Raw genomic sequence first — 23,566 nt, forward strand, 5'->3', positions numbered from 1 at the left:
TAAAAAACCATTATATCTATAAAAAAAATTGAACTTTGGCCAAAAATGCGCGCCTAGTTACACTTAATAATAACATCCAACAATATTTTTGGCAGTTACCTTATGAGTTATGCAGTAGATGCTGAATCTACTTGCATTTTGTCTACTCCCTCTGTCCCTCATGGGTTTAAGCTACCTACCAGTACCCATAACCAATAATCTGCAAATATTAATAAAAAGATAACATAATAATTAATATATACATGGCCTCTAAATTATTAGTTTTTGCCAGTTGGGACCCTCACTGGACTCTGACAATTGGTCTCCTCAAAATTTCAATCCACTTATCCTCCATCACCATCATCATCATCGTACTCAGTATATCCCACCAATAGCAATGCTATGGTAGGGTCTGAGGAGGGTAAGATGTAGACAGCCTTACCTCTATCCCATAGGGATAGAGAGGCTGCTTCCGGTGAGACCCCCGGCTCGATAGTAGTTTTGAATCAAGCCTTGGACATAAGACACATAACACTCAATCATCGGGACACCGGCTGATTGGTGCATGTGCCCTTGTCTTTCGGCTATCAACGCCACCACATGATGCCTGATTAACCTTCCGCCACTTTTAACATTATTTTCACGTGATTAGTAAAATAACGTCAAAATTAGTGCAATTTTACTTTTGCCCACCCAAGGATTCACACATATATACATTATATGTGCGCACCGCAAGCAGAGCGTATCCACTTATCCTCCAATGCATGGATAATCTTTCCTATTTCCAACAACCTTTACACATACTTGTTTAGTTTGTTCAGGTGAAACTAAAATACTCCTAGATATGTCTTATGTCTATACATGATTTCGGGTTATAATGTTATATACATCCGCGATGGTATGCATTGGACCGTATAGTATTTAAGGTTTTAGTATCAAGTCAACCGGCATCCATGTGTAGCTCTATATATTGTAACTCTGTATTGATTATATTATATATAGAGCTAAACCAGACTCATGGACTATGAAAACCCTAAATACTATACGATCCAATAATATATGAAGATAGGATTGAGGTGTCGAAACGGATAGGGCCCTAGAAAATGAAAGATAATATGGAGGATGGAATATAACATGCAAATGTTGTCACATTGAATTATTAATAATATGTTTGCAGGTCTAGTTATATAATATTAATATATTATATGGAGTGATCAACACTTAAAGGTTCATATTACTAGTATTAGAGCCAGATGTGTATATACAGTTTTTTTCTATTATTTTTCTGGTAAACAAGAAGGTATAAATCTGATCACATGTTAGAGGATTCGTTCATTTATTTTATTCATGTTCCACTTGTTTACAAGTTATGATATCCTTGAAAAAGAAGCATCCATTAGGTAATGATTTTATTTGGAAAAGTTATCTATTAAATTATAAAACTGGAATATATTGCATAAAGTTAATCTATTTCTAACCATAAAATATTGAAATACATTGTAATACAAAGTAAAGTACTTAAAATAAAATATATTATGTAAATTACAAGTAAGAATTGATTAGTTTCTGCCAATATACCCTTGGCCTCATCTAACACCATGTGCAAGCTGCCAACTTCCCTCATTCACCTAACCTTCGTGTTCTTATGCTTTTGGTTTTTATTTCTTTGGCATCCTCTCTTTGGTACACACAACCACTCACTGGCCATGCATAATAAATTTTCGGCTTTTAAGATCCAAAGTTTGGTTTTCAGTAGGATCGATTTTGTTATTTCAAAGAGTTACGACATAACTTATTGTCTGGTTACCTGTCACTTTATTGTTAATTCGTTAATTGTATGAATGGTTTTAACTATAATGATGATAAAGTTTCACATGTACGGAAGCTAGTGAATGACACGTATATGGTTCTTACACTCTTATCAAACCCGGAGAGGGTTTGAAAATGAGAAATTCTAAATGAAAATTATATCAAGTATAAGAATAAAGTTAAGTACTCAAGTATCAAATATGTCACAGCATACAACTTTCCCAACCAGAACATCATATATAGTACATCAACATCCGATTATATCAAATCATACCACAACAATAAAATGAAATCGCATCAGTTTGACTAATTGAAGTTGGTGCATTTGGCCTTGTTATCCATAAGACATATTATCACCAAATAATTTAGCAGGGTGTATCTCCTTGGATTGAAACACGTTTACGTTTCTTGCTCTTCAATTACATCAATGTCGTTAAGAAGATACCATGAAATGGTTTATGTTTTTTGTGAATTGCGGCTTTGGTAATGTTTATTTTGTTTTCTTGATTGTAACTTTCATTGCATTGTCTTTAATCACGTTCAGTTTGGACATATTTTCAATTTCAAAATACCCATCTAAAAGCCAAAAATAATTATCAAATGGTCCAACTTTTATAAAAAAAAAAGTACTTCGTGACTAAAAGTCAATTTTAGAAAGAAAAAGTATAATAGAACAAAATAGCTAGTAGTTAAAATTGTAAATGAAAGAAAAAAATAAGTAAATAATAAAGAAATGGAATATAGAAATAGGAATGAATATAGAAAATAAAAGATAGATTTGATAATCATGATTTACTGCGTATCATGCTATAGCAAGTACTCTAAAAATGCTTTAACAATAAGTGATTTAACAAGGAAAAGGTGAATTAAGTTTGTTATTTCAAACCCAAGTGTTTCAACTTGCATCACATGGTAGGGTAGGAAAAAGGAGAGAGGTGGATGGTGATCCAAAATCTCACTTCAAATTGTGATGCTTTCAGTATTCAAGATTTTCAAAGTGTATCTGTAAAGTCGGTTTATCTCTCGTTTTTTGAAAATATCTCAATAATAATAATAATAATAATCAGTTATTTATAAACCCACTAGGTTTTATTCTTGGCTTTTTCAATGTGATGTCTACCGACTATGGATGTGCAACATTGCTTCGGTTATGGGGCCTTATCATAACCATAATCAACCTTTGGTTATGAAATATTACTAAACCATAATTGAATGGACAATTGGCAAGGTTTGTTAATCTTTGGTTGTTGGTTGTTTTTGGTTAAGTTCGGTTAATTATCTAGTATTTTTTTTTCTTTGTTGTAGTTTAAAATGGCAAAGTTATGGTATTTCAAGTTCAATTATGAAGTTTTGAAGCTAAAATATATTGGCAGGGCCGGCTCCGAGAACGCAAAAAAAATTTGGGTCGAAGTCGAAATTTTTTTTGGGTCTTAAGTAGAAAAGAGAAAAATTATTTTGTTGGGTTTAAAAATTTAACTTTTATATGAGTTTACTTGTTTATAATTTGGGTTGTATAAAAAACTTCATATCAAAATAAGCTTAAACATATATCAAACGAGACTAGAGCTTAACCTTTTAGTTTGGAGTAATACATCTTTGCCATCAGATCAAGCTAGTTGTTATGTAATTGAGTATAATCTAAATATACATGTTGTTTTAATAAAAATACATTTAATTTATCGGGCCTAGTGAGGTGTCGGGCCTGTTGCCGTCGACTACCCTACCACACCTTATGGTCGGCCTTGTATATCGATTCCAAGCTTGATTATGATGTTCTCAGGCCTCAACTGTGTTATACATAGTTGCAACATAAATTTAAATGTTCGAAGCTAGAAACAGAGGTATAAAAGATGGAACTAGATTCCGGTTTCGGTAAAAGTTAACGAAGGCACATTAACCATAACCCTAATCAAATGGTCAGTTAATTAGAGCACTTAACCATAATCGATGCATTTGTTTGAGTATGATTAACGTCAGTTAATTTATTTCGGTTAACGGTTTATTATTATAGTCATGGTTCAATGTGACATGCCTCCGAGATAATTAAAACGCCTCATAGATACGAAGTCCTTTAATAAAGACAAATATAAGCTACGAAAATCACATATTATATATACACTTGTACATAGTGTTTTAATGTGATATGAATAATAGTTAATTAACCGACTCACTTTCTCTTGCTTAGTTTGATTATCTTATGTATGTTATGTAAATAATATGTATAAGTGAATTTTACTTCTAGTGGTTCTTAATAAGTTAATATATTTTAGTTCTTAAATAAATGTCACCATATAATTATCCTGATTGTTTGTAGAAAAAGAAGTCCGTCTCTCTTTTTTGTGCAACCACTTGTATAACACTTTTTGACTTATTTATTTTCTTCCCTCTTTCATGGAGTTGCAAGCTGGTTGTTAAACATTTATTAGGATGTGGAAACTTGTACTCAATCTATGCACCAACAATTCATAGAAGTATTTATAACCTATTAATTGTAGGTGTTAATTCCCTTTGAATATTTATTCAAGTTTGATATTTTAATTTTTTAGTATTTAGACAAAGTCAATGGTCACATGATAAAAAATATATAAGCGAATCGGGGTGGAGCGTGATGGTTTACTATCACGCGTGATGGCTTGGTAAACACCGCCGCCGCCCCTCTCATCACACGTGATGGCCATCACGCGTTGAATTCTCACAAAACCCAACACACACACAAACCTATATATATATATATATATCAAAATCCATCACACTAACACCACCCCCACTAAATTTTATCACTAGTGATGGAATGTGGTGGGATGAGGTGTCACCATACCATTCGGTGTGATGGTGATGGATTTGGAATCACCCCCTCCCCCTAACATAAACCCAAATTTCTTTTTATGCTTAAAAACATTTTTTTTTTGCCATTTTATTAATTCATTTAATTCAATTTTTGTTATATTTAATAATAAACATTAGTGTTTTTCCAAAATTGTTTTGTATAAAGCTAACATAATATGATGGAGAAAAGCAAAATAAAAGATAAGATACATATTTTCTTTTCTCCTAAAAAGTATCATGAAAATGAACTAAATTATATGCATAATATGAAAAAAGTTAATTGTTGATAAAGAAAAGCTCACATAACAAAAATTCAATGCGGAGGTTATACTAGAGGTGCACAAAAAAACCGGTTCCCGAACCGGTTTGGCGGTTTAAACCGGAAACCGGTTTTAAAAAAAACCGGTTTTTTAAAAACCGGTTTGACCGGTTTACAAACCGCCGGTTTGTATATCGGTTTTAAGTTTTAGAGCCAAAACCGGTTTTGAAACCGGTTATAAAAAAAACCGGTTTTTTTTAATAACCGGTTATAAAAAAACCGGTTAACCGGTTTTTTTATAAACCGGTTTTTTTATAACCGGTTTTTTTATAACCGGTTAACCGGTTAAACCGGTTTTGACCGTTGTATAACGGGCATATAGCCGTTTTTTTGGTTTTTTGACCGTTTTTTATGGTTATTAAAAAAAAAAAAAAAAAAAAAACCAGTTAACCGGTTAAAAACCGGTTTTTAAAAAACCGGTTAATAAAAAAACCGGTTTATTAACCGGTTCTAACCGGTTTCTAAACCGGTCCTAACCGGTTAGACCGGTTAGGGTTTTGAGATGAAAAAACCGGTTATTAACCGGTTCGGTTTTTTTTCCGGTCCAAAAAAAACCGGTCCGGTTAATAACCGAACCGGTTTTTTAAAAAAAACCGATTTGTGCACCTCTAGGTTATACCAACATATTTAAATTTACAATAATAAAAAAAAAGTTAAAAAGTTATTTAAAGTAAGCACAAGAAATAAGGCAAAAATCACACCTTGTCTTCCTTTACTTTATAAACAACCACCTCACTCCTTGAATTCACTGCCCCTCTAAGTTTATTTATTTTTTATTTTTTTATCTTTCCTTAATAGAATATTTATATGTATAATATCAATTTTTTTCATACCCTCTCATTAAATAAGTTTTTTTAATTAGAAAATAAATTTACTTTTTTTTTAAATTATCTGAATAAATTATTTAATCTAAATAATCAACTTCTTAGTAGAATAACGTTGTGTATTTAATGTAAACCAGGGGTTTACCCCGTGCGTTGCGCCGGGCAAACCGACATAAAAATCCATCAAACCATGAACGTTTTCGCCGTATCCCAAATATCAAATTCAAATAGGCATCAACAAACTGGAAAGCATAAAGACAATTAAGTAAAAGTAATAATATATCGTAGTTGCTCTATTATACTCATAAATAATATATCTCAAGTTTAGTATAAAGCAAAATATATATAAGATTTTCATGTTGTTCATAAATCTCAATAAGGTGCATTTTATGATGTTCAACAAATTTCCCTTGCTTTTGATGGGGGTTGTTGTGCAAACAACCACGCTAAAAAAAATACTTACGTGGTTAAGAAAAGTTTTGATAGGCAGTTAGTGTGCAAAATAGATTGTTCAACAGAGATCAATCATATACAAAACCAAATTATGTGTTAAAACAAAACCATTTCATTTCAAAGTGTAAAGCGAAGGATTAGAAATGAACAAAGTCAAACTTCACTACATACAAATTGACCTACAAAGGGTTGCATACAATTATTATTAATAAAGCACGGGACTGGAAATGCACAAATTGAAACTTTACTGTAGCAGCTACTTTGCATACAGTTACTATTAATAAAGCAAGGGGCTAGAAATGGACAAATGAAACTTTACCATAGCACCCAGTTTTACTTTACTGTAGCAATAGGTGCTTGAAATTACAAAAATATCCCTGTTACTGTAGCAGCACTTCTCGTTTAATATTTAGTATAATTTTTGGGTGTTTGATGCAAAAGAACATTAAATTCTGTCGGTGGACTCACACCTAACATACAAGGATTGAAAGCTGGGGATTTGGTGATTCAAAAGGTATTTTAAAATATGACTATACAATATTCACGATTCATTTTTATAAAGCTCTAGGATAATAGTCAATATTTGGCTTATACTTAATATTATTAAATATGTATTAGTATATATAAATGTGAATAGTAATTATTCGTTTTATCAGGACACCTTCGTTTTTCATTATCGCAATTGAAACATGGCAAAAAAAAACATCATCTATTATGAATGGTTTCGATCGAGACATGCTAAACTGCGAAGTTTTCTTCACATTCATAGTTAATACGTCCAAAATGTGTCGATAATGTTTAAAGTCGGACGTTTCTTGTGTCTCCGTATCTCAATGAGACGATGTGATTTGTCTAAGATGTAAACTAGAATACGTTAGTTCAATGCCTTAACTTACAAGCTTCTGAACTTTTGTCTACATATAAATTGATATACCACTTGTAATTGTAATTTTGTCACTTTCAGATTTGTAACACATAGAGTACAATTGCAAGTTTGCAACATATCCGCGCGAAACTTTAGATTTACATCTCTATTTTTAGATTTATGATTGATCTTGTGTTTTGTTATTCAATTGTGTAATTGATCAGATAGAACATCAATTTGATAGATTCCGCATACAATTACTTAAGTTGAATTTTCAGATGATAAATTCAAGTTTTTGACAATCAGTTGGTTTGGATTAATCATCTCTGTTGATTAATTAGTTTATATTATGATAATTCATTTTAGATTGCATTTTGCAAGAACTAGAAGATTTTGTGTTGTTTTGTTACAAAATTTTCTCTTGAGTTCTTTGAGATCAAATTCAAGATTTGAAAACTAATTCTCTAGATTTTATCAAATTTTGTTGATAAAACCGATTCGTTGATTCACCTTGTTAATTCAATTTTAAGAGTAATTATGCTAACACCAAAGTAATTATTATTGCGTTATAGTTTCGAACTATAGTATGATACTTACTCTTACTCTAGTTAGTTTTGTTCTAGCGTCATACTTATTACACTAAAAAATGAGCTACAGTTCGAACTAAAACATAATAATTACTCTAATATTATACTATAGTTTCGAATTATAGTATAATACTTACTCTTACTCTAGTTAGTTTCATACGCTCTTCATGTTAAAATCTCTTAGTACCAAATCCCACCCATTCACCGCACACACATATATAAGAATTTGCAATTGATCCCGCTCTACACTGCGGATTTTGCTAGGTTTTAACATGATCGACAATATGTGAACAAATTTTGCATATCACTATAAATAGAGGTGAAAAAAAAATCTGAACCCGGAATAAAAATTATTTAAAAATAAAATATGAAATTCAGCTTATTAATAAATATTGAATATTATGGATTGAATGTACTAGGATAGTGGCTAAAAGACCAATTTACGGTTTAAAAGTTGTAATCACTTAAACCAGGTGTATTGGTTTTTTTAATCCAAACTATCATATTTTGATCGTTGTTGGTGCTAACTAACGAATTGGCTAATAAGCTCCCACCATGTATCATATTTGTTCCCAAAAGTCTGCTACTAACAGAATTTAACGTCATTATTTGCATGTCGTTGGAAAACGTATTTGGCCGGAAAGCTTACATTTTTTTTCCAAAAAACTCAACATCTTCGTCCCAAACATCTTTGTAAAAGTGCCAATTATTGATGTCGCTAAAACCCTAGAAACATAGTCGGAATCGGTATGTGGTGCTCAAATAGTGGTGGTTGGTTGGTAGTGAGTTAGTTGATAGTGGCGTCAGTGTTTAGGTGGGCGTACATGTTGAGTTTTCGGCGACCTCCAGGCCCCAAGTAACGATATTAGGATTCTGTTAGTCTTGGATCGTTGGGAACAAATACGTTAAAAGATGAGTCCCGCAACAACTAATTCGTTATTTGAGATCGGCAACGATCAAAAGATGATAGTTGGAATTAATAAAATCTAATATATCCTTAAACTAAATTCATTAAGTATTGTTACATATGAAACATAAAAAAATAAAAATAAAAATAAAAAAAGAGCACTCTTCGCATACCATTTTCAAATGCTTTATAGTATAGTATAGTATATACAGTAGACGAAAATAAAAGTTTAAGCTCTCCCTTCAAATTTCGTGGACGACTCAAATGATTGATAAAAATCTCTCTGGCTCTTTCCACTCAATGAATCCAACTTTTATACTAAATTCTAGAATATATTACTTGTTATTACGGAGTACCCGGCGTTACTTAGTTGATTGTTCCAAAAAAAAGAATAGAAAGAAATACGTAAAAAAGCAGGAAGAACGACTAGAGATACACAACTATGTACTGTAACTCAACCTTTTCATCCAAGGAAGATTCATTATTCGATGATAAATGTCAATCGAGAGCACCCTTATTACCGAAGAGAGAATCAGGCTGCAAAGAAGAGGGAACGCCCTCATACTGAGTAGGATCATTCATTATTATTAATAAGGAAGCATTTAACTTAGGGCGGCTAGTCTCCCTTCACACGGCACAACACCTTGCTATTTGCATGCGTCCTTGTAACTTATCGAAGCAAGGACATCATGCTATCATTGAACAACTACCGAACCGCCATATTCAGGTAACTGGTCTCGGTAACACACCGCAACGAAATAAGGCTTTTCGTACTAGTTGGCCAATGCAAGGAGGAAAAAAAATGTAAGAAGCGTGAGAAACAATATAAAAATAAATTGTGTGGATATATTATATGTCTTTTCTTAAAAAAAGTGTTTAAAATAGTAAGGGTTATTGGATTTAAATATTTCAAAGTTTTACTCGTTAGCCAGGAACACTATCAGCTAACGAAATGCTTACTATTACTTACAACTTTCATCTTATTTTCTTTTGCCACTACCAAACAAGGGGCCCTAACTCTATTAGTTTATTATTGACGGAGTTGGTGTCCTTAGTTTAGAGTGTCTGAAGAAAATAAAATGAAAATTGAGAATATGGGAAACATATTATTTTTAGTTCGAAGCTTTCCCTGCCCACAAATGAAAGTCATGAAAATTTAAATCTATAATCCATATAGTAAATACAGTAGGAATGTAATTGTGTTTAAGATATTAACATTTTAAAAAGCCTAACCATCTTTTTCACGTTATTATTTTCTTGAACTTGAAAGTATATGAAATTTGTTCTTTAAACGTTCATAGTTATAAGACCATTGTCAACAGAAATGATTTTTATGGTAAATAATGTGTCTAATATGATACATGACCCATCATTTTTCTCTCTCTTCCCTCCCCCTCTCCTCTCATATAACCCACCATTCTTCAAATCATCATCTCTCTTCTAACTTACATTCTTTCTCTTCTAAGAATCTTTAAAAAAATCTTTTATCGAATATAATATGTAAAAACAAAAGGAGCATTAGTTTACATTTTTAATATTATATAATATATTGTTATTATAGTAGAAAATTATGGTTTGACTCTCTGTGTTTTATGGGCGAGAAATGTTTACATATCTATGTACGAAATTTCACGTATTTCACTCTTGTCGTAACTGAAGATCAACTGACGGCCGGGAACAGATCGAGCCCGCCGATAAACTACGAGGGGACCATACGCGAAATTTCGAACATGGACCTGCAAACGATAAAGCATAGGAAGGCAAATCTTTATTTTCTCTTTTTATTATACTATAATAATAATCATCATAACACATGCCACCAGCCACTCCCTCAAACCTTTCTCAATTCTCACCAACTCACATCTAGAAGAAATCATAGGGTCACTCTTCTCTCACATCCCCTAGCCCTACTCCACCCACCCCACCCCACCCCACCCCACCCACCCCCATACAGTCAAGAAACATATACATATATGCATATATATATATATATATATATATATGTATGTATAGTCAAAAAGATTGCAAAACCCTACCTCAACTTGATAAAATGGCCGGCCTTTGCTTTCTCTAGATGAACCAAAGGCTAATCTTTCTTAACAACCCCACAAAACAAAAAAGTGAAGTAACCCATAATAATAATAATAATAATAATAATAATGGGAAGATCACCTTGTTGTGAAAAAGCACACACAAACAAGGGAGCATGGACCAAAGAAGAAGATGATCGGTTAATTGCTCACATAAGAGCTCATGGTGAAGGCTGCTGGCGGTCACTCCCCAAGGCCGCCGGACTCCTCCGCTGCGGCAAGAGCTGCCGCCTCCGGTGGATCAATTATCTCCGCCCTGACCTCAAACGTGGCAACTTTACTGAAGAAGAAGATGAACTCATTATTAAACTACATAGCCATCTTAGTAACAAGTAAGTTTTAAATCATCAAGATTCTTTAAATTTCTATAAAAAAATTCATTTTTTTTAGTTACCCATATTTGTATAGCTTGAAAATATCTATAACCTTGTTGGTAAAAAGTTGTAAATCACAAAAAAATAGAACTTTTAAACTTTTAATTTTTTACTTCATGACCTTCTTGTAGACAAGTTGAAAATCATCATTTTTTTTACTTACCCAATTTCGTATAATTTGAAAATATGCATAGCCTATTGAAGAAGACAAGAAAGTAAAAATCATCGATTCTTTCAAATTTTTAAAAAAATTATTTTTTTTACTTACCCATGTGTAATTTGAATATATGCATAAATCTATAAATCTTCTTGGTAAAAAGTATTAAAAACCATCAAGATTCTTGTAAAAGCTTTAAATTTTTAATCATTTCACTTACCCAATTCTATATAATCTATAAATGTTATAAAAATAGGTGGTCTTTGATTGCTGGAAGATTACCTGGAAGAACAGATAACGAGATAAAGAATTACTGGAACACCCATATCCGAAGAAAGCTCTTAAACCGAGGAATTGACCCCGCAACTCATCGGTCAATGAACGATACCACCATCACCACCACCACCACCGCCACTAATAACAATAATTCATTACCAGATATCGCTACCACCACCGTCACCACAACTACTATATCTTTCGCAAACCCTACTCCAACTACTCATTATCTAGTTAAAGAAGAAGTGGGAGATGAATCAAAACATAAAGAAATGATCAAGAACACACCACCAGAGATTCAAGAAAGATGTCCGGATTTAAATCTAGAGTTGAGAATCAGTCCACCTCATCAACAAAACAACAGCCAATCATCATCATCATCATACACACAACCACAAGATCAACATGTTTGCTACCACCATCATCATGATCAACATCAGCCATTAAAGACAGGTGGAAGTGGTACCACTATATGCTTTACATGCAGTTTAGGTGTAGAAGCTAACAAGCAGTGCAGTTGTACCACCAGTACTCTTAATGGTTCAAATAGTAAAACCACAGGTTATGACTTCTTAGGTTTGAAAACTGGTGTTTTGGACTATAGAAGCTCAATATTATGATTTATGAATGAATATTTTGATACCATCTGGGAAAAAAAAAATATATTTCTGTATTTTGTTTTCCTTTTTCTATGATTTGTAAAATTATGATATAGCATATTGTTATGATAATCATGAGAATTTGGTACCTGGCTTGATATGATATATTTTAGGTGATTATTATCTTTTTGCAACATGAACCAGATGCCATTAATTTAAAAATTAGATGTAAATTATTTAGTAAATTAGGTTTTTAACTAATTAAAAAGTGATTTTGTCCCATTAGAATAAAAGGTAAGCATATGTCACAATGTTTGCCTCGGATGGATGGCAATTACAAGTAGATTAGCATTATCAGTAGAAGTCCAATGAAAGATATAGAAAAGTTGAGATATAGGCCCATGTGCCTACCTAACTCTCTATAGTTTATACTGGCCAACCCTTTTCTTTAATAATTAAATATCTTAAATGGACAACAATGTTATGACTTGTGACAATGACTTGGAAAATAATCTATGAAAATTGAAATGCAACTAATACTATTTCTCTCTCTGTTTTTTTTAAACTAAAGGAGACGTAGCATATCGAAATTAAGGAATTTAGTAATAGTAAATTTGTTACTTTTAAAATGGCTAAGAGTTTTAGTCATATAATAAAAATTGATATAGGTTATACATGAATTCTATAGGCACAATCACTAAGAGAAGAAGAAAATTACATTTTCTCTTTTCTAAAGTATGTCAAACTACAAGTAAAGTGCTTGAACCTAGTTACTTTTTTTTAGCGGCTATTTAAATAACCACTAACTAACCCAATTATTTTCATTCTGTTCTCCGGAGGAAACACACCATAAATGAAAATTTCCTCATACCTATGCTGGAATCCGTATGAGCAAATAGTTTTACATAATCATAAATTATAACACATGAAAATTACTACTTTCTAAAGCTTAGTTTATTTAAAAGGTGGGTTTTCTTTAGTTATATAAGTTGGTTCTTAGTATTTGCTTGTATTCTAATGGACACCCTTGTGTATTCTTTATTCCCTAATCTATAACTTAAAAGTACCCACCAATCCACCATAACAGTTCTTCCTCATCGCTAATTCTCTCACATCTGACTTTCAATGCATCTCTATTCTTTTTGAGAGTTTTTTCTTTACTTTCCACCAAATCTTATATCCAATAACATCACAATAATGGCACATTTAATGTTTATATTAATTATATTTTTAATAATACATAGTATCTTGTAGTGTGCGAAAACGATATTTCACACCAAGTTGGTTTAGAGGGGGTGTGAAACGTTCTAAAGCAAAACTAATAATGTCAATAGTAATATGATAAATAGTTTGGACTAAAAAATATATCATATTTCAGCTTTATTTAATGAGCTTTAAAGAACTAACGTACAATTACAAACTTTAACTAACTAATAGAGAACTAGAATTGCATTTTTATGGTTGTAACTAACGTACAATTAGTTGTGTTTGTGAAACTCGCCTAATTCACTATTATGGATCATAATGGACATTGTTATGTCTTGACGAGTTATAACTTAATTGATGTTTCTTCAGAACACTCATTCGAGTTAAAGCAAACTATATGAAACAAATATAAAAAAAAGTCTTTTGGGGTGTAACGTTTGTCATTTTTCGGTTTAACTTGCATTTCTATTTGTATCAAAAACCCAACCCGTTTTAATCTTTCGGATTCTTCGTTATTAATAAAATGTTGGATTTTATGTTCATTTATGTTTCACAAATGTCGGGTCAAGAAAACATCATTTTCGATACGTTAAAACACCTCTTTATGATGAAAAATGACTTAAAACAAACTTTAGGGACTATTATTGTCAATAATCAAAAGCTTGTTAGACAATTTTAACCAATCACATGCAATTTTTCCGTATGAATGAACCATACTCTTACCATTATAAAAACAAGGTTCCATACACTATTTTGGTTGTTCATCTTCTCCAAACTCTTTCTCAAATCCAGGTATTCTTTCTTCAAGTTCTTAATAGTTTGATTTCTCAAGGTCAAGCTAATACTAATCTTTATTTCTAACTAATTCTTGTTACTTAAAGCTTGAGGTTGCAACATATATATAATATACACCCCTTGTTCCTTCGGCTTTCACTTCTCCGGTCACGGTCGGTTGAAGTGTTGTGCTACAAGGCAAGGCTACATAAAGGACTATTATAGTCCTTGATATATACCTAACTTATGCTTTAGGTTATGCTTTAATTTTGTTTATGCTCATCAATATTGTTTAGTCCTTACTTTTAGTTTCTAAATCATTTTTAATAGTTCAATGGTATTGGGTATGTGGCCACCAATTTCGGTTTCATCCCGAGTCAAGAGCCGAACCAAAGCCGAACTTTTGTTTAAATACTTTATTATTAACATATTGTATGAACGATTTGAGTGTTATTATTTTTAAGTTTATTCATGCGTGCGTGCTAGTGTGGTATAAAATATAAGAGATGGATTATTTGCTTTTGCACAAGATCGTGTTTTAAATTTATAAAAGTGATTTCTACAAAGACTAAACACACACAAAATAGGCAAGTGTACCTATCGTATATGTAGAATAGTATTGGTAAGAACCAAGTATCGATCCGTGGACACAAATGTTTCTAATGGTAAATCGTTGTTTTACTTTAATCGGAGGTTTTAATCATTTTGGGGTTAATTTTTGAACTTTTTATAAAATATAAATACTTATATATAATATATAGGTGACCAAGACGAGAGATTCTAAATGAGTTGTTCAATTATGCAAAGATTACCATCTAAGATCAAGAATCCACTCCATTTTAGCATTGATAAATAATATTTAAACATGTGGTAATCTGGAGTGTGAAGCACGGCCCTGTGCTTGGTTGGCACGCCCCCGTGCATTTTTATGACATGTGCCAGATTTGTTTTGTCTTTTCTAAAAGGTGACAACGGCCCCGTGGTTGAGAGGCACGACCCCGTGGTTTTTAGTGACATCTGCTAATTCTTTTTTGTCTTTGCTATGTAGGTGTCCACGGCCCCGTGGTTGAGAGGTACGGCCCCGTGCTTTTGCTTCCAGATTTTGTCTTTTCTTGTGTTCAGAAGCATGGGGGCGTGTTTCTTGAGGCATGGGGGCGTGTTTCTTTGTCTTTCTTGTGTTTTCTTCCGTTTTTCTTCGTCTTTTCGCTTGTTTCTTCGTTTGGGGCTTGGTTTCACCTGAAATTATATTTTATTATGATAAGTAGCTTTTTATGCTATGTTATTTGATATAAATTGCAGTTTTTAGAGATTATTTGATGCTTAAAAGATGATATTTCTATGTTCTGGAGAAAGATTCTCTCCCTAAGTTATGGAGACAACCTAGGTTTTGTGAAGTGTATGCAGCAAAGGAAATTGAAATCCAAATAATGCATTTTCAGTTCTCTAGGGTCTGCCGGTAAAAGACCAGTGTTGTATTTTACCGGTGATATAGATAAAGTGGTAGGGTTTAGGTTTTTGGGTTTTGTAATTTGGCGAATGGTTTGATGAAATTGTGATAATATTACCTTCTTCCTTATAAAACGCTTCGTGCGGTCTTGAAATGAATAATTGTGACAAGTTCTAAATCACACGAAACGTGTGACTCACTCAAAGCTTCCGAAAAAATTATTTATATGGCATGAGGTTTATCTCACTGTAACGGAGGAATTGGGTATTAACGCCATATTTTGCATAAATTTATTCTCAATATTACAGAACTTATTTTTACTTTTTCATTTTTTAGTAATGATTGGTTATTTGCGAAAAAAATTTCTTGGTTTCTCTTTATGTTTTAAAATAATCTTTGTTTGCTGCAAAAACATTTTTTAAATAGAGAATTTTTTATAATTAATTGAACAAACAATTGGTCAAGTAATTTCCCTCCCCACACTTGAATCTCACATTGTCCTCAATGTGAAAAGATTAATGAAAATATAAAAGTTCTATTGAGTATTATGGGTTAAAATGGAGAGTTACTTCCCTACGGGTTAACGAAATTTCGACAGAGCGTCGCCTGTTTATCGTCCGTTTTCCTGTTTTTGTACCTGTATAATATAAAACTTCAAATAACCACAAGCATAAACTGCTAAAAATTGGGTATGGAATCATCCATCCCTTGCCCTATCAGGCTAAATTAGTTCCTACTATAATGTCTTGGCACATATAGCCATAAAAGTGTCCAAACCATCAAATAAACAAACACACAAATAAGACAGAAAGTAAATTGTTTAAAAACACATAATAATGTCTTGAAATACTACCAGACCATGCCCATGACCATGCTACCTGTGCTGCCAATCATCAGTTACCTGTGTCCGGGTCAAATGGTGTAACATCCTAAAATATTCTAATATAAATAAAGAAAGTTGCGTTAAATTGTCGTGCGTTAATAATATTAACTAACGTCTAATATGGAAAAGATCATGGACTTGGATTTAATTAAGATGGGTTAAGGGTAATGGGCCTTAGGTCCATGAGCCTTAAGGGGTATAAATACCTCCTTAAATCACCCTTAAACCCTAAACCATTATTCATTTCCATCTTATTCTCTATACATCCAAAACACACACACCACACACCACCAAACACGGCCGGCGGCCGAGAAAGGTGAAATCCGAGCAAGAAAACGTGATTCAAGATTTATACAAGATCCAAAGTTCATAAGCTAGCTAACCGAGACCAAAACGAAAACATAAAGGTATGATTTCGATCTTAAAAGTTCATGTTTTAATAGACGGTTAGCCATGAAACTTGAAACTATAATAGATCGGGTCTAAACGAAACGTAAAGTAACGAACTTGATGCTAGGACGAATCCAATGAACCCATAAACATATACGGTTCGTATAGGATAAACCGTAAATCTTGTATTAAGCGTTTTTGAACTTAAAGGTCCAAACTTTACGTGTTTTCGGGTCAAAACTTATCCAAAAACGACCATAAGAATGATCGCGGGTTAGTCAAATACCATACCCATGGATTTCTCAGTAAAACGATGATGATTTTGGGGGATTAAGATTGAACAGAGGCGAAGCTGGGCAACTTCGCCTGCAAACTGTAACTTCGCCTGCAAGCTTAACTTCGCTTGCAAGCAAGTTCGCCTACTGATTAACTTCGCTTGATGTTAAGTTCGCTGAGGTTTAACTTCGTCAAGCTAACTTCGCCTAAAGTTAAGTTCGCTGAGGTTTAACTTCGCCAAGCTAACTTCGCCTAAAGTTAAGTTCGCTTAAGGTTTAACTTCGCCAAGTTAACTTCGCCTAAAGTTAAGTTCGCTTAAGGTTTAACTTCGCCAAGTTAACTTCGCCTAAAGTTAAATTCGCTTAGAAAATAAATTAAAAACCTAATGGAAAATGTGTTAAGACAGTTAATGGAAATAAAATTTTTTCAAGCTGACCTGGCATCTCGACCCAAGCCAGGGGCTCTGCCCCTTGGACCCTGCTAGGGGCTGCCTCCCCTAGACCCCGCTGCCAGGGGCGCTGCCCCCGGATCCCCGTTCGTTGTGGGTTATATAAAGATAGAAATACAACATGAGTAGTAGTAGTAGTTAATTGATACATGTAAATATTATACAGTTAGCCGTGCACAGCTCAAGAAGGGAATAACGATTAACGGAGAGCGTAACAGGATTCAGGTGAGTTTCTAGCCCCATTTATGTGTAATTTTTTGGGGGCTGTGTGCATACTCAATTTGTTTGTTAATACGCTTATCCTAAGAGATAAGTGTATGCCTTATGTGAATGATGTGATATGTACGAATGATGGCTTGATGGTACGTGAACGATCTTCGGATATTGCACGTACTGTCAGGTTGTAACGCTTTGTATAAGGTAAGTATGATATGTATGCTTATGTGTATGAACGTGATAAAGTTAATAAAAGAAGGAAAGGATGGTTGTATGGTTGTATGGTTATGAAAAGGGTACCGAGCCCTAATAATACTCGAGGTATGATGTATGGTTGTATGGTAACGAAGAGGGAATCGAACCCTACTAATATTCGAGAACTAGGGAACCGAACCCTACTAATATTCGAGGAAAGAGGGTACCGAGCCCTAATAATACTCGAGGAAAGAGGTACCGAGCCCTAATAATACTCGAGGAAGGAGGGTACCGAGCCCTAATAATACTCGAGGAAAGAGGGTACCGGGCCCTAATAATACTCGAAGAATGTAGGGCGTAATGCTCTTTATAACGTAAGATATGAAAGCAGGTTAATACAAAAGAAAGTATGAAAGTATGATTGAAAGAATATAAGTTATGTGTATTGTATAATGTATGATTAACTAGAACTCACTCAGCGTAGCTGACTTTTAGTATGCACGCAGGTGAGTAGGATGAGGCAGCTCGCTTGAGGAGACACGTGGCACTGTATAAGAGGCTGGCATCGGAAGACTCAAGACGTTTAAGTTTAATGTTTCGTTTATTTGAAAGACAAAATGATGTTTTAAGACAAGACGTGTTTTGTTATGAAATGTTTTATGAAAGCTTTTATATTCCGCGAATGTTTTAATTAACTCTGATAATTAGAACTGCGTTTATGAGTAAATCCAACACGAAAGTAGGGCTACCGGTAACGGGGCCTTACAAATGGTCCCCACTGCCTGTCCATGCGATAGCCTAATCGTTCAATCTCTCGCCTCGTCTCTGCGTATTCGGCTGCTCGCTATGCATCTGAGGCAGCCATCTGCTCTGTAACCCTGTTAAATGAGGCGGAAGTGTTAGCTGAGAATTTATCAGTTAGTCCATATATACCCTCCAACGAGTATCGGCTATCGTGTGACGAGCTGGGGCCGGCCTCTGATGAAGATGGGCCTCCTCTCTGACGGTAAGTGCGGCGGCGGCGGCTCTGTCTGGGTGGTGATGTCCTTCTTCTCTCGAGCACATCCTGTATCATCATCTCTGCCGGGTCTTCCGGATCCCAAACCTGGTTGTACTTATCACAAAACCTCCACACATTCGGGTCAATTTGCTGAACCATTTGCATGCTTTCACAGTAATCAAGGTTGAGATCTATCTGGCCTGGGCTTGGAGTTCCTTCTGTATCCACACCATAGGCTTCATAAAGGTTGCGGATCCAAGGACCACCGAAGATCGAGGTGTTTCCTCGAGCACTTGCATTTGTCACAAATAGTTTGCAGAATAGCATCGTGATATTGCATGCTATGTCGTTCTTCTTGCAGTACAGTGCCCAAAGATCCCTCAGGTTGACAACCCCTTCACTCTGACCTCAATCCGTGACGTTGTGACTGAGCAAACGGTGGATATGCCTCATGAGTGGGTCACGCAGTGCTGTGCTTTTTGAAACGCTTGCCTTATACTCTGTTGTACCATAACTCAACTGTTCCCAAGTCTATGCCCTTGTGTCACCTGCTTCAGCTTCATCATCATCACCTTCATCTGTAAATGTTGTTTTGGCGTCAAACCATATGTCAGAGTCAGTTTCCTCGGTCGTGTAAATGCCCAGATCAACTCCTAGTTAGGTGACAGAAGTTGTATGCCATGTACCCCCACATCGAAACTCTATTGCCTCTTCCTCCCACATGTCGAACTTCTTCTTTTTTATATTAAACGAGGCCAAGAATTCCTTTTTTAGTTCTGTCACTGCTTCCCCTGTTTGACCAAAAACTCGTCTCCATGGTCCTCTTACAATGTTCTAATAACGGTTCCACTGGTTGACGTGTCTCAGAGTGTCTTCACATGCATAGAAGTTAGCTTCTGGATACCTTTGGTTAAGATGAGTTAATCTTGCATTAGCTTGTCTGTCCCTTTGTAGGTTCCTGGACGGATCGTACACGGGATGTCGCTATCTGCGCAGGTGCGGAATCCCTGCGTAGGTAGATACGAGCGTAGAATACGTATAAAACAAACACACGAGCAATAACCGAAACACGTTATATTGATAACCCGAACACGTGACACGAGGTCACTATTACAGACTCTGACTTGTAAACACGTAACTCTCGAACTAATCAACTGAAACGAACCCTAACCAACCTCACAAACTCTCCTCAACTGTTACGGTGAACAATATATATAAACACGACAACTTCGCCTCAGGCGAAGTTGTCCATAACTTCGCTTGTTCAACAAGTTCGCCTGAGCGAACTTGTTAACAACTTCGCTTGTTCAACAAGTTCGCCTAAGCGAACTTGTTGACAACTTCACTCGTTACATAAACATAAACATAATCAAAAACATAATTACATTACAGACTCGATTACAAACGTTAGACTATGAACTACTGACATACATGTACCAACAGACTCCCCCTTGGCAGTAGCTTCATATCTTGATCTTCAAAGCTTGAGTCTTGTAATCTTGTATCTTTACACGTGCGCTCCTTCTCTAACACATACCGACACCACCCTTTGATATTTCCTTGCTTGATCCTTCCAAGCAGGAATGTAGAAGATCTTCTTTTCGTTGAGCATCTTCAGATCAGCTTGCGATATATTAACAAGATGCATCGGGTCGTAAACCCTAAGCACTTCTTGTTCATCCTCATCTTCCATTACCGCCTCCGCTGTTTCACAATCCACGAACCACCATTTCAGGTCTTTGAGCACGTCCTTGGGCATAAGCTTCATCGGTACTTCTTTAAGGCACCGGATCGGTTTATACTTCATAACCATCCAAGGCTTTCCATCAGCTCTCAAACCTCTATCCTTTTCTTCGACAAGTTTCCCCTTTTGTGGTTTCAGCAGCTCAAACTTCTTCTCCTTAATGCTCTCTTTCCATACGATCTTTCCGATGACTCTAGCCATGTTATTGTCACTTCGATTTATCAACCCCAATCTGGCTAAGTCTTTAACCTCACATTCAGGCAGTGTGTTTAATGATCTCAAAGTTCTCCTGAAGTACTGAATCCCGTCATATCTTTTGATCACGAAGAGCCGCAGCTGCTCATCATATATCCAGCAGATAATACCTTTCTTTGCTTCAGCGTATCCCTTAATATTGTAACTCTTTTTGAACATTTTAGGGACCGCCGGTTTCTTCGTCTTTACGAACCATTGAGCACAACCTTCCTTCCAATTCGGCTGCTCTTCCCAATCAGTTTCTTCCACAACTGTCTCATCACCCATATCGGGCATCTCAACCTCTGGAATCTCGTGTTCAATATCTTCATCTACTATCTCCCCTTCTTCTATCACATTTTCAATAATAATTTGCTCACCGATCTTCTCAATCTCATCACTCGGCAGCACATCTTCTTCAAGCATAAAATCATCATCATCTAGCTCTTTCAACGCGTCGATTACATCATCATCATCATCAATATCTACCACATCATCACCAGCTGCGCTTGTAGACTCCCCCTCAGCTGTGGAAGTACCAAGAGCTATAGAAGTTCTTGGCAGCTCACCACCTGCACCTTCCGGTGCTTTGGGATCATCGTCATGATCTTCTCTCCGTTTTGTCCTCAACTCATCTCCCCTACAGCTCATCTCCCCCTGAGATGCCAAGAACGCTTTCATAGCGTCTATGATCTTCCCATGCTCGACCAGGAGGGAGGCCTGTAGTTGGTTTGCTTCCACTAGGCTTTGAATAGTCTTGGACTGCTCAGCTACGATCCGCTCTAGTGAAGCTATCCTTTCGGAGTCTGAAGTAGGCGTTGGAGTTGGCGGGACATCAGCAGCAGAAGTGACCGCAGGTGGTACACTTGGTAACCCTGCAGTAGTAGTGACTGTAGACTCAACAAATCGTGCTACTACCACCGATGGAGTAAGCGATTGAGGTGGTTGAGACACAATTGTTGGAGTCGACGTCTGGACGGCAGTAACCTGTGCTGTAGAAGGAATAAGAGACATACCAGACAAGGCAGGTGGAGCAAAACGTACCAGCCTTGAAGTTTCTCCAGCTCCCGAACCCATACCTGTCCGTTCTCTTCTTGAACGCCTGAGCACTAGCTGAACTGCTTCTTCTTCATCATCTTCCTCGTCATCGTCGTCAACCGTTCTCATCCTCTTCCCAATCGTTCTCTCCCTAGACACCATCAATCGTCTAGCTTCAGCAAATGTCTCATCAAGATCGGAGTCAGCTACCGAAGTAACTGCTCTAGTAACATCCATGGCCTGAGAACCCGAGACATCCATATCAAACAATCCTTGGCCGCTAAAAGCAGCATCAAGGTCGACGTCTTCAGCAGTAGGCACAGCATGCGCAGCTGATACAGCATGAGGTGCTGCCGCCTGTTGTGGTCTTGGGTCTCTGAACTCGTCCCCACCAGCAGGAACATACTCCGGGTTGACAAGATACCCGAACAGTGGAGTATGCCTGGGACGCAGCTCAGGCTTGCTTCGTGCGCTAGAAGTGCGACACTGAGCAAAGATACGCTTCGTCACACATTCAACGTATCTAATAGGGCGTCTCTGAGGTAGCAACGGAGCCACATGATTGAGAATCATTTGTAATAATCGAGGATACATAATAAATCGCTCACGCGCCACAGCCCTCCTCTGACGATCAATCTCGTAAAATATCAGCTGACTAAATGAATATCTTCTGTTGTAAGTCAGGGCAGTCATGGCAGACTGCATCGTCGCGCCCATTCCATCAGTTCCTGCCTTCCTCCCAGACATGCACACAATCAAGACGTGCATTAGGAAGCGCCACTGATCTATCAAAAATCCTTTTCTCCTCTGCGTGTCCCCCAACGGACCTGAATAACCCATCCTGAGATATGCCCCATCACGAAAAGGAGCGACGAACTCCGTTGGGTCATCCCTCGTTTCTTCTCCAAACTGCAAAGCCAACCGTATATCTTCTGAAGAGAACTGCACAACATGACCATTTACGGTTACTCGCATCACCGGGGGCTCAACCCGGCAATCATACTCTACCGACTGCCAAAAGTCTTCAATGTTAGGTAGTGAAATAGGCAGGGTATTCGTGATCGCATGGAAGATCCTTGAGCGCAGGAGAAATGTGATTATTTCCCTGTAGTCCTCCACGCCACTTGCGTCTGGGTCTAACATGATGTACTGGTTATGCGCTGGAAAGAACTGTCTTTGATCATTACCGTCATCACCACCAGCACCGCCAACAGCAGCCATATCTGCACTAAACGAACCAAGTTAGATAACTGTTAAGCAACTCACAAGTTAGCGTTATACCATGAGCGAAGTTGTGATTAAAACTGTATAGGCGAACTTAAAGGTGAGGCGAAGTTGGGAACAACTTCGCTTCATCTGTAAGTTCGTCTAAATAACTGTTAAACAAATTGGTTTAGGCGAAGTTGAAGATAACTTCGCCTTATCACAACATCGCCTCAGGCGAAGATAAGTGTTAGGCGAAATTAAGCGTCAGGCGAAGTTGTGGATAACTTCGCCTTAGGCGAAATTAAGCCCCAGGCGAAGTTATGGATAACTTCGCCTAAACCCTAACTTCGCCTGAACTTAATCGGCGACTGTTAGGATTCCAACACCGGAAATCCGGTGTTTTCGGCTAAGTTCGACGATCAAGGACATCAATACACATGATAT

The 23,566-nt window shown here is 36.0% G+C and overlaps 1 pseudogene across 1 annotated transcript; it reads left to right on the forward strand.

The window, feature by feature from the left end:
- The first annotated feature begins 10,569 nt into the window (after positions 1-10,569).
- LOC143547294 (myb-related protein 308 pseudogene) lies at positions 10,570-12,086 on the forward strand (annotated as a pseudogene). Its single transcript, XR_013137749.1, has 2 exons — positions 10,570-10,991; positions 11,447-12,086. The product of XR_013137749.1 is annotated as a myb-related protein 308 pseudogene (transcript).
- The last annotated feature ends 11,480 nt before the right edge of the window (positions 12,087-23,566 follow it).

The sequence above is a fragment of the Bidens hawaiensis genome, unplaced genomic scaffold (assembly GCF_021521415.1).
Source record: "Bidens hawaiensis isolate Kalapana, Puna unplaced genomic scaffold, B.hawaiensis_p1.1 tig00014709_1, whole genome shotgun sequence".
NCBI lineage: Eukaryota > Viridiplantae > Streptophyta > Magnoliopsida > Asterales > Asteraceae > Bidens > Bidens hawaiensis.